This window comes from Dama dama, chromosome Y (assembly GCF_033118175.1).
Source record: "Dama dama isolate Ldn47 chromosome Y, ASM3311817v1, whole genome shotgun sequence".
Lineage (NCBI taxonomy): Eukaryota > Metazoa > Chordata > Mammalia > Artiodactyla > Cervidae > Dama > Dama dama.
Window position 1 is genome coordinate 13,831,283 of NC_083715.1, and position 12,017 is coordinate 13,843,299.

Genomic DNA, 12,017 nt, shown 5'->3' on the forward strand with positions numbered 1-12,017 from the left:
TTATACCTCAATGTCTTCATCCTCACCTGCAGGGTCCTTAAACTGGATTTCATCATCATCTCCATGATCAAAGGTATCTGTTTCACTAGGCTCTGCTAAAAACACAGTAAAAGCATACTATTAAAAATATAAAATCAAGATGTTACCTGATTAGTTGTTGATTTAAAGAAATGATACTCGATTAATACTAAAACATTGAACTGTACAAGAAACTGCTTGTAATCAATCTTTGATTCAACAGTTCTCTCCCCCCAAAAAAATCCTCCTAACTGCAGCTTATCCCAGAGAATAAACTCACAATGAAACCTCTAAAAGAAGTTCGCTGTCAAGTAAGTATTGATCTGATTCCCAATTATCTTAGTATTTGTTAAACGGCCTAATTGTCATCAGAATGTTCACTCTTATTCAAAAACATATAACTTTATAATAAAATGCACTATAATAGAATAAGTAAAATTCCTATCATGTTCAAAATGTGAGTTTAGTGCACTTCCTATTTTTTGTTACTAGAAACATATTTTAATTTTTCCAAGCTTACTAGAGGAAGAATTGAATACATTTGTCTTTAAGAAATATAAGGTATATCTTATAAAAACCCTCTCCACAAAATGCCACAGCAGAACTCTATATACTAAGAAAAGATGAATACTCTTTTCTATAAAAATCAGTAAAGATAAAGAACATTGCAGCATACTAACACATATATGTGGAGTTTAGAAAGATGGTAATGATAAACCTATATGCAAAACAGAAAAAGAGACACAGATGTACAGAACAGACTTTTGAACTCTGTGGGAGAAGGTGAGGGTGGGATATTTCGAAAGAACAGCATGTATATTATCTATGGTGAAACAGATCACCAGCCCAGGTGGGATGCATGAGACAAGTGTTCAGGCCTGGTGCACTGGGAAGACCCAGAGGAATCGGGTGGAGAAGGAGTTGGGAGGGGGGATCGGGATGGGGAATACGTGTAACTCTATGGCTGATTCGTATCAATGTATGACAAAACCCACTGAAATGTTGTGAAGTAATTAGCCTCCAACTAATAAAAAAAAAGAAAGAAAGAAAAGAAAAAAAAAATCAGTACCAGTACCATCTTTGTTGTCCTTGAATAACTGAAACCAGTTGCAATCTCTTAGAAATTGTTTAAAAGAGGCAATCCATTAACAATTATTACATGCAAGTCCAGAGTCCATAAACTTTTCAATTCCCCACCAAAAAACATATATTTGGGAGAGAATCCATTACTATGTTGTTAATATTCTGAAGTATTTAATACATACTTAAAGCAAATTGAAGCATATATGCAAAAATACATAAAAAAGAGAATTCTGAAACAACTGCTTCACCTTAACACTAACTGGCAAATACTACGAGAAGACAGGGAAATGTAATAACTACCATATTCCAGAAGCTCTCCATAAGCCTTCAGATGTCCAGCTTCACTTGCACTGTACTTTAAAATTACATCTGCTTTCTTATCCTTGGAGAAAAACAAGGAAGGATCAAAACTGGTTATGCAAAGAATCATCAGTTGTCTCATAAATTACTTTCAAATTAAACACACTTAAGTAAAACCTCACTATTCTCTCACCTTATTCTATCATCTGAACATGAAACAGTAAACAACAACAACAAAAATCCTCCTGACAAAGTTCATATGCATGACCAAATAAAGTATAAACTAGGAAAATATTGTATATAATGCACTGAATCAAAGAAAGAAAGGAAACACAGGGAGTGGCGGTTCTGGAATGTGATCCTTGTCCACACTCTAGTTCAAACTGTAGTGCCCCACTGTAGTTCAAACTGAGAATGGTATTTTTAGCCAAGAGAAACTTTTCTATAACCTACAGTTCTTAGAGTATCTTACAGATTCGAATTGTTTGTGGTGCTTTAAAAAAAAAAAACCTCTATCTTTCTAAAACATGACAGGCCTGAAATGAAGTCTTTGTGTGTTTATAAAGTTCTTCTGGGTGTTTCTGATACAAATATGCCTGAGAAGTACTGTCCTAAACTGTTCACTTTTCTCCATTTTAAAGAAGCCGAGTCACTGAGGGAGGAAACAATTCTGAATGCTTACAATTAACCTAGAAAAGACCTAAAGAAACAACTGAAAACATCACAGTCATAAAACTGCAGTGTAATACAAATCAACACTTCTCAAACTATACTATGCACAAAAAACATGTAGGTATTGTGTTAAAACTCTGAGTCCAATTCAGGAAGGAAGAAATTAGCTAATAACCTGCTAAAAACACTTGCATAGAGTGGTGATGCTGCTATTATTTTTATATTATGATTTGACTAGCAAGAGCTTGTAATTATCCACAACAGATTAAAAATAAGAAGAGCTGTTTATGGATATCACTTTAAAGTTAGTATTTTAATCCCTTACATGATTAATATAATTGTCATTACACTGCCTGTGAAACAGAAAATTAAACTGGGAAATAACAACTCTTTGATCCATTTGTGGGGTTATATGTAGCTAAACTCTAATAAATGCCATGGAAATGATACACTTTTATGGATGAAATCTATGTTTTTAATCATAAGATATAAAAAATGGAAAGTTTATCAATGGATGAGCCAGGTCACAAAATCATACAAAGGAAAAAATTCAGTAAAATTTCAGGATATAAAATCAACATACAAAAATCAGTTTTAATAGTAATATTGTCCATATTACCCAAAGTAATGTACAGATTCCATGTAATTCCTATAGAAATTCAAGTAGCATTTTTTTTCAGAAACAAAGTTATATGGAATCTCAAACAATCCTAACCACCAAAGCAACCTGGAGGAAGAATAAAGCTGGAGGACACACACTTCCTGCTTTTCAAACACAACTGTCCCAACAATATATCTCTGGCATTTCACCAGTGATATGGACTCCTGGGACAAAACTCATTACTCAGAAATAAAACTTTTCAAAGACAGTCAATTAAAATTCATGAAGGGAACCAAGATCACAGTATAGAAGACAGCCTCTCCAGTAAACAGTACTGGGAAAACAATACTTAACATATAGTGGACGCCTTTCTTACACCACAAACTGCCTAAAATTACCCTGAAGTAGATCAGAGATTTAAACACAGGCCTGAAACCCTCAAACTACTGCAAGAGAACGCAGTGTAAAACTACCAAATGCCGCTCTTGCTCTTTGCTTTTTGTATACGACACCAAAGCCATAAGCAACACAAGCAAAACCTAGTCAGTGGAACTACATCACACTAAATCACTTTTGCACAGAAAAGGAAATTGTCAACAACAACTAAAAAAAGACAGTGTACTAGATTGGTAAAAATATTTGCAAATGTTATGACCAATAAGGGGATAACATCCAATGCAGATAAATCCTGCCATCTGGAGCAACTAGGATGAAACCGGAGGGCAGTGTGCTAAGAGAAACAAGTCACACAGAGAAGGCAAACACTGTAGGACCTCATTTATATGTGGAATCAAGACTGAAGACACACTAATCAAAGTTCAGGGATGCTCCTAACCTCTCAGCTTCGAGTCACCTGGATTTTCTGCACGAGCCTGAAATGAAGAGCTATCAGTCACCTGACTGAGTATTAAAGGTATCCCTCAGCATGCATAAAGCCTAGAGGGAGAGACTGAGAGGCCTGCTGGTTTTTAATGAAAGCTCAAACACGGGCTGCCTGCTAGATTATAAACAAGCATCCAGTGGCCACAGGCAAGGAAAAGATACATGCTGTACACAATCTGTTTCAGAAATCACTCAACAAACAATGGCAAGAAAAAAGCCCTGGGAGAAGAAATCGGATCTTCCGTCTCACCACGTTATATTTGCATTTTCTTGTTTTCAAAAACAAAAACAACAAAAATCATGAGACACACAAAGAAAAATGTGTTCGTTCATACCAGAAAATATGTAGTCAATACAAAGCATGGCTGAGAAAGACTAGAATCTGGACTTACCAGAGACTTTACCTCAGGTTGTATACATAAAAAGAAGGCAAGAAACAATATGCATAATATTTTTAATTGTCAAGAATATTTCACTAGAGAATCAAGACATATAGATACTTTCAAAGAATGCTAGTGGAGATGAAAAGTGAAGTAGCTGACTTCAAAATGTCTCTTGATCACTAACAGAACAGTCACACCAAAAAATCAACAAGGAAACAGAAGACTGAAACTTTACAAATCAGAATGCCTTAAGTATTTACAGAAAACATGAACTAATAAAAGAATAGAGAGAGAAAGCAGTTATTTCACTCAAAATTTAATTAAGCACAAGTGATGGGTTTGACACAGAAATCAAATAGATTTCTGTTTCACAAGCCATAGTCCAAACTTTGAGATCATAGTGGACAACTACCAAATACCTCTCTAAGTATCCATCGCAGATTTATAACATACACTCTAAATGACCTAATCTATGTCTTACCCTTCTCCTATAAGCCTTTTTGGGGAATTAGAGGTTTTGCCTGATTAATGGCATCATATACAACAGTGGTTTCTCACACTTGGCTCTGAGACCTTTAAATTTCAAAATCATAACTGAGAACGCAACATTAAATTACTAAATTTTTCTTTTGATGAGTGAGAATACTAGTGAAAATCACTGTCCTATGCTACTGTTCTTATTTCAGGAAAAGTCATTTTACAAAAGTATTTAAAAAGCAAAACTGGGGGGAATCCTCTGGTAGTCCAATGATTAGGACTCAGGGTTTTCTCAGCAGTATTCTGGGTTCAATCCCTGATTGGGGATCTAAGATCCCACGAGCTGCAGTGCTGTCAAAAATTAAAGAAAAAAAAATGAAAGGAAAATGACTAATCTAGCTCTGTGAAATATATATCATAAAACATGAAGATATCTTTTCATTTTACTACAGAACACTGAAAACATCAGCCTGCAGCATATTCCCTGAGAACCTAACACAGAGCTTTCAATACACCTGGACTTAAGGGAGAACAGAATGATAAGCTGTAGTATTTATCCAAAATTATGAGAGATTATTTGTTTCACAATTATATTTAAAATAAAAGCTAAAACAACTAATCTTTCCGCTAAAGACATGTACCATCAGTCAGCCAGAATCTTATCAGCTTAAGCATAGTGGATCATAAAAAGTTTTGATGCCAGAAGGATGAGAATCATCACTGGCTAGGGCAAGTCAAATGTATTTCATTGCATCATCTAAATACAGATATTGATGATTCCTAAATTCAAGAACATTATAAATTTAAGTGTAATTGTTACCTAATAGTCTCAAATACCAATCAATATAATATCCAAAGTATTTATCCAACCCTATAAAAAACCCAAAAACTCATGGTATATTATATTAAAAATGCAAACAGACAATAGTGTACGATGTTAAGCCATACTTAACATAATAAAAAAAGTACAATTCACTTGGTGTGTGAAAAGTATCTACTAAGAATTAGGGTGAAACTATAGATGAGGGTGTGTGTGTGTGGTATTTGTGGTATGTGTGTGTCATATGTTCATGTGCTTGTATGTGTGTATTATCCATGTGTGTGCTCATGCCTCTGAGAGAAAGTCTAACTATAGATAGTTATCATATATTAAGTAAAAATTAAAGTTAGGCAGTTCAGTTTGGGTCAAGTTTTCTGATTTAGGATATTACAATATATAATAATTTTACTTCAACTGAAGTCTTTAAATTTACAAAAGCATAGTTCTTTGTTACATAAATCACTTTAATTCACAAATCACTCTGGAAATATTTAGTTCTTTTAAACAAATAGAAATAAGTCATCTACACAAATATAGCCATCTAGTTACCAACAGACATCAATTCAGGTTCTCTAACCACTAACTGGAAAAGAATGACTCATGAGAACTAAATTGATTTTTTATCCCCAAAATTTAGCATTTAGGGAACTTTTAAACAATATGATCAATCAATGTACCAAAATTATTAAATAAGATGGTCTATCATGTTCCAATTTCAAATGTTCCTAACACCACATACGGCTGTTCCCACAAAGCAAAGTCTTACCCAGGACCGTACATTAGATTTAATTAACAATTAGACTTCTTTTGTCTTAAAAATAATTTTCAGGGATTTTATTTTTCTTTCTTTCTCTCATGGCTTAATATTTTTGTTAAAGAGTCTAGGCCATTTGTTTCATACATGGAATTTGTGTGTTTCCTCAAGAGCAAACATTTCCGACATAAATCCAACCTAGGTGTCACAAATCATTCTTTCTAAATCTAAATACTATTATTAAAGTTATCAAGGATTTTCTAATTTTATGTGTTTATATTGCTTTACAAATCACTATTTGTTAAGTGTTCAAATTCACCAAATTCAGTCACTTGGAAACACAGGTAAACTTTTTAACGGTAAGTTTTGTATTAACGGAAAATATATCTCCACACTGACCATTTTTCTTAAGCTTCCATGGATATGACATATCCTTGTCACACCTTCAAAACACAATTGCTTCCAATCGTGCATTCCCCAATATTTTAGTTACCTGAACATATTCTTAGGAAGGGGCAAAAAAGAAAAAAACAAACAAACAAAACAAAACTGTAAAATACTATTTATTTTTTCTTAAAATTCAAACTTGTTATTAGGTTGGTAACTTCACTTTTATTGCTAACTTTAGACCAAACCATGATTTAAAAAAGAACAAATGAGAGGTTTCTCAAGGTGGTGTGTATTAATTTTATCCACAATAATGAGAGGACTCTTAATCTCTCAAAAATATCTATAGTCTCTTCCAGCTACACATATGTATTTATCCTCTTGTTTTTGGAGCAAGTAAAAGTAGACAAAAGTGAAGCAGTTAATCCAAAATCACAAATGTTATTTCCACGAAAAGCTATCTGCTACTGGGAGTATTTAAGTTATCTACTAATTTGAGAAAATCAGTTCAGTCTTGGTCTTCATGACTGATGCTCTACCTTTAGACATTAAAATAGCTCATTTCAGACTGCACCCTAAATGCTGACTTAGGAACCTCTCACGTTGAGTATTTGCCAAATCTCTGCTCCCCTTTCCCTCATTAATTCTACTGATAATCAGCAGCAGGTTGATGATTAACAAACGTTTGCTTGAGAATACCTTGAGGCATATTCTAAAGTTCTTAAAATGGTATTTCAAGATAAAGCATCAAATATTTGAAAACAATTATATCTAAGAATAGTCAGGAGGCCACCTGATTCTACTGTCACTTGAAAGCACTCATATAAGCATTAGCCAGTATGGGACAATGTCTTCTTGACTTAAATGACAAAAGTGGGCATTAGAATAAAGAGAAAGAAACAGGTAGTTAATATAAAGGTGGTACATTATTAAATGTTTGCTAAGGACTAACATCAAAGTGACAGCCACTGCAGTCACGAAATTAAAAGGTGCCTGCTCCTTGACCTTTCAGGTATGACCTAAATCAAATCCATGATATTACACAGTGAATGTGAAAAATAGATTTAAGGGACTAGATATGATTGAGAGGGGGACCTGGTGAACTATGGACAGAGGTTCGTGACATTGTGCAAGAGACAGGGAGCAAGACCATCCCCGAGAAAAAGAAATGCAAAAAAAAAAAAAAAAAAAGCAAAATGGCTGTCTGAGGAGGCCTTACAAATAGCTGTGAAAAGAAGAGAAGCATAAAACAAAGAAGAAAATGAAATATTGCCCATTTGAATTCAGAGATCTAAAGAATAGCAAGGAGAGATAAGAAACCCTTCCTCACTGATCAGGGCAAAGAAAGAGAGGAAAATTATAGAATGGGAAAGACTAGCAATTTCTTCAAGAAAATTAGAGCTACAAAGGGAAAATTTCATGCAAAGATGGGCTCAAGAAAGGATAGAAATGGTATGGACTTAACAGAAGCAGAAGATATTAAGAAGAGGTGGCAAGAATACACAGAAGGACTGTACAAAAAAAAGATCTTCCCAACCCATATAATCACCATGGAGTGATCACTCACCTAGAGGCAGACATCCTGAAATGTGAAGTCAAGTGGGCCCTAGGAAGCATCACTACAAACAAAGCTAGTGGAGGTGATGATATTCCAGTTGAGCTATTTCAAATCCTCAAAGATGATCATGCGAAAATGCTACACTAAATATGTCAGCAAATGTGGAAAACATAGCATGGCCATGGAACTGGAAAAGGTCAGTTTTCATTTCAATCCCAAAGAAAGGCAAGGTTAAGGAATGTTCAATGTACTGCGCAACTGCACTCAGCTCACACACTAGTAAAGTAATGTTCAAAATTCTTCAAGCCAGGCTTCAGCAATATGTGAACCATGAACTTCCAGATTTTCAAGCTGGTTTTAGGAGAGGGAGAAGAAACAGAGATCAAATTGCCAACATCCACTGGATCATCAAAAAAGCAAGAGAGTTCCAGTTCAGCTTTATTGATTATTCTAGAGCCTTTGACTGTGTGGATCACAATAAACTGTGTAAATTCTGAAAGAGAAGGGAAGACCAGATCACCTGACCTGCCTCTTGAGCAATCTGTATGCAGGTCAGGAAGCAACAGTTAGAACTGGACATGGAACAACAGACTGGTTCCAAATAGGAAAACAAGCATGTCAAGGCTATATATTGTCACCCTGCTTTTGTAACTTCTATGCAGAATACATCATGAGAAATGCTGGGCTGGAGGAAGAACAAGCTGGAATCAAGATTGCCAGGAGAAATATCAATAACCTCAGATATGCACCACCCTTATGGCAGAAAGTGAAGAACTAAAGATCTTCTTGATGAAAGTGAAAGAGGAGGGTAAAAAAGTTGGCTTAAAGCTCAACATTCAGAAATCCAAATCATGGCATCCAGCCCCATCACTTCATGGCAAATAGATGGGGAAACTGTAGAAAACTGTGGTTGATTTATTCTCTGTACTCCCAAGTCACTGCAGATGGTGAATGCAGCCATGAAATGAGAAGAGGTTTAACTCCTTGGAAGGAAAGTTGCAAACAACTGAGACAGCATGTTAAAAAGCAGAGACATTACTTGGCCACCAATGTCCATCCAGTCAAGACTATGGTTTTTCCAGTAGTCATGTATGCTTGTGAGTTGGCCTGTAAAGACTGCTGTGCGCTGACGAAATGGTGCTTTTGAATTATGGTGTGGAGGAAGAGTCTTGTGAGTTCCTTGGACTACAAAGAGATCCAACCAGTCCATCCTAAAGGAGAACAGTCCTGGGTGTTCACTGGAAGAACTGATGTTGAAGCTGAAACTCCAATACTTTGGTAACCTTATGCAAAGAGCTGTCTCACTTGAAAAGTCCTTAATGCTGGAAAAGATTGAGGGCAGGAAGAGAAGGGAACAACAGAAGATGAGATGGTTGGATGGCATCACTGACTCAATGGACATGAGTTTGGGTAATCTCCCTGAGTTGGGGATGCACAGGGAGGCCTGGCATGCTGCAGTCCAAGGGCTCCTAAGAATCGAACATGACTGAGTGACTGAACTGAACGGAAGTGCTCCTTGGAAGAAAAGCTATTACAACTCTAGAGAGCATATTAAAATGCAGAGATAACACTTTGCTGATAAAAGTCTGTATAGTCAAAGTTCTAGTTCTTCCAGTAATCAGATGTGGATGTGACAGTTGGGACCATAAAGAAGGCTAAATGATGAAGAGTTGAAATTTTTCAACTGTACTTGTGGAGAAAACTCTTGAGAGTCCCCTGGGGAGCAAGGAGATAAAACCAGTCAATCCTAAAGGAAATGAACACTGAATATTCACTGCAAGGACTTCTACTGAAGCTCCAATACTTTGGCCACCTTATGCAAAGAGTCAACTGCAAGGAAAGGACTCTGATGCAGTGAAACCAGGAGGTCACTAGAAGAAGACAACAGAAGATGAGATGGTTGGATGGTATCACAGTATTCAAAGGACATGAGTCTGAGCAAATGCAAGGATATAGTGAACAACAGGCAATCTGGTGTACTGCAGTTCTTGGGGTCCCACAGAGTAACAGACATGGCTTCAGTTCAGTTCAGTCACACAGTCATTTCCGATTCTTTTTTTTTTTTAGTTTTTTTTTTTTTTTTTCATTTCCAATTCTTTGCAAACCCATGAACCACAGGACACCAGGTCTTCCTGTCCATCACCAACTTCTGGAGTCCACCCAAACCCATGTCCACTGTGTCAATGATGCCATTCAACCATCTCATCTATAGTCATCACCCTCTTCTCATGTTTTGAATCATTCCCAGCATCAGGGTCTTTTCAAATGAGTCAGTACATCACATCAGGTGGCTAAATTTTTGCAGGTTCAGCTTCACCATCAGTCCTTGCAATGAACACCCAGGACTGATCTCCTTTAGGATGGACTGGTTGGATCTCCTGCAGTCAAAGAGACTCTCAAGAGCCGTATCCAAAACCACAGTTCAAAAGCATCGATTATTTGGCCCTCAGCTTTCCTTATAGTTCAACTCTCATATCGATACATGATCATTTGAAAAACCATAGCCTTGACTAGATGGACATTTGTTGACAATGTGTTGTCTCTGCTTTTTGATACACTGTCTAGGTTGGTCATAACTTTCCTTCCAAGGTGTAAGAATCTCTTAATTTGATGGTGATTTGATGCAATCACCATCTGCAGTGATTTTGGAGCCGAGGAAAATAAAATCAATCACTATTTCCACTGTTTCCACAGTAGAGCCTTGTGGCATCCCAGGCACCTTAGTCATTTTGAAGACTCCCAGTGGTCTGATCCAGGACCCTTGAGCTCTCCTATATACAGGGGAAAAAACCTTTATGATTATGAGGTCACTAAGTCATTTCCACAGCCAATGGTGGCCCTGGGCAAGACTTGACATCAAAAAGCATTATCCTGACACCTCTAAGGGCAGACGGGGAGCAACCCAGATGATTTGGTGGGAGGAATGAGGCATTTTTAATGCTCCTAAACAGCCCTCCAAGCTCACCTGCCATTCTTCTCTCTCTAAGTCAACACAGGTGGGTCACATGTCAGGGAGAGTGGGTCTCCACCAAACCTTGCCTCACAGTTTTCAGCCTTACATCCTGTTCTCTCTGATATTTAACCATTATCTAGTTTGTAATATCTTGCCTAAAATCCCTCCATGATAATTAGGCTGTAGAAATGAGAATCATTTCACTTTCCTACACGTGGTCTTAAAGCACCTTGAAGACCATTAAATTCTTGTCCACCTACCAGAAACCTTTTCCATCCCACCTCCTTTGCTCTGTGTTCATGCAGCTCTCCTCGGTGTTCTAGTTTCCTTTCTGAAACCTCTTTCTTCAGGCTGTGGAGACTGCACTGAATACACTTGCTCTTGCTCCAATTTCAGCTATCTTGTTTCAAATTTAGGGCTCATGGTCACCTCATTAGGTGTAATTCCCAGGCTTGGGTTTGAACAGGGTGATGGGGATGAGACAGATAAACGCATGCATCAGGTTTCACTGGATGATCCCAAGAAGGAAATGACCACCTCTGACTGATCAGTATTCCCAGGAAGAGGTGGCGCTTGCATAGTGGTATGTGAGCCTCGTGTGCAAAGGTGTTCTCAATATGTGCCCTCACAAATCTCTTTTCTCATCCTGTTTTCCTGCCAGCACCTCCTTTGTATTTTACCTCACGGTCAAGACCACGGTGGAATTCATTTCCATGAAGAGTGGTAACAAGCTTGTGGTAACAAGCTTCCAGCTTCTCGGAGGAAACAGTGAGTAACCATGTCCTGCCCATCTAGTTCCCAAGGTCTCTCACTGAGGTAGTTGACTGTGGAGGAAAGGGGAATGAGTTGTGTGCTTCACCACAGTTCTTGTGTTCCTAATTGACAAGCAGGGTCAACCAGCCTGAGGTGTGTCCTTGGGGGACACTGTTTGTTGGTTTAATGGAACTTCCTGTGATTTCCGTGATGTGCTCACCTCCTGGTGTCCACTGGCTCTTTTTTCACCCAGGATACATCACACTGCTCAAAATTTTAAGAGGTAGAACGAAGCACACCATAAACAAACACAAAAGGTGACTCAATATTTTTATAACAAAGAACCTAAAGCCTGATTGAAAAATGTGAAAAGACA

General features: G+C 37.2%; 1 pseudogene; it reads right to left on the bottom strand.

The window, feature by feature from the left end:
• On the bottom strand, nt 1-11,679 carry LOC133053617 (eukaryotic translation initiation factor 1A, Y-chromosomal-like; annotated as a pseudogene).
• Nucleotides 11,680-12,017: the final 338 nt, after the last annotated feature.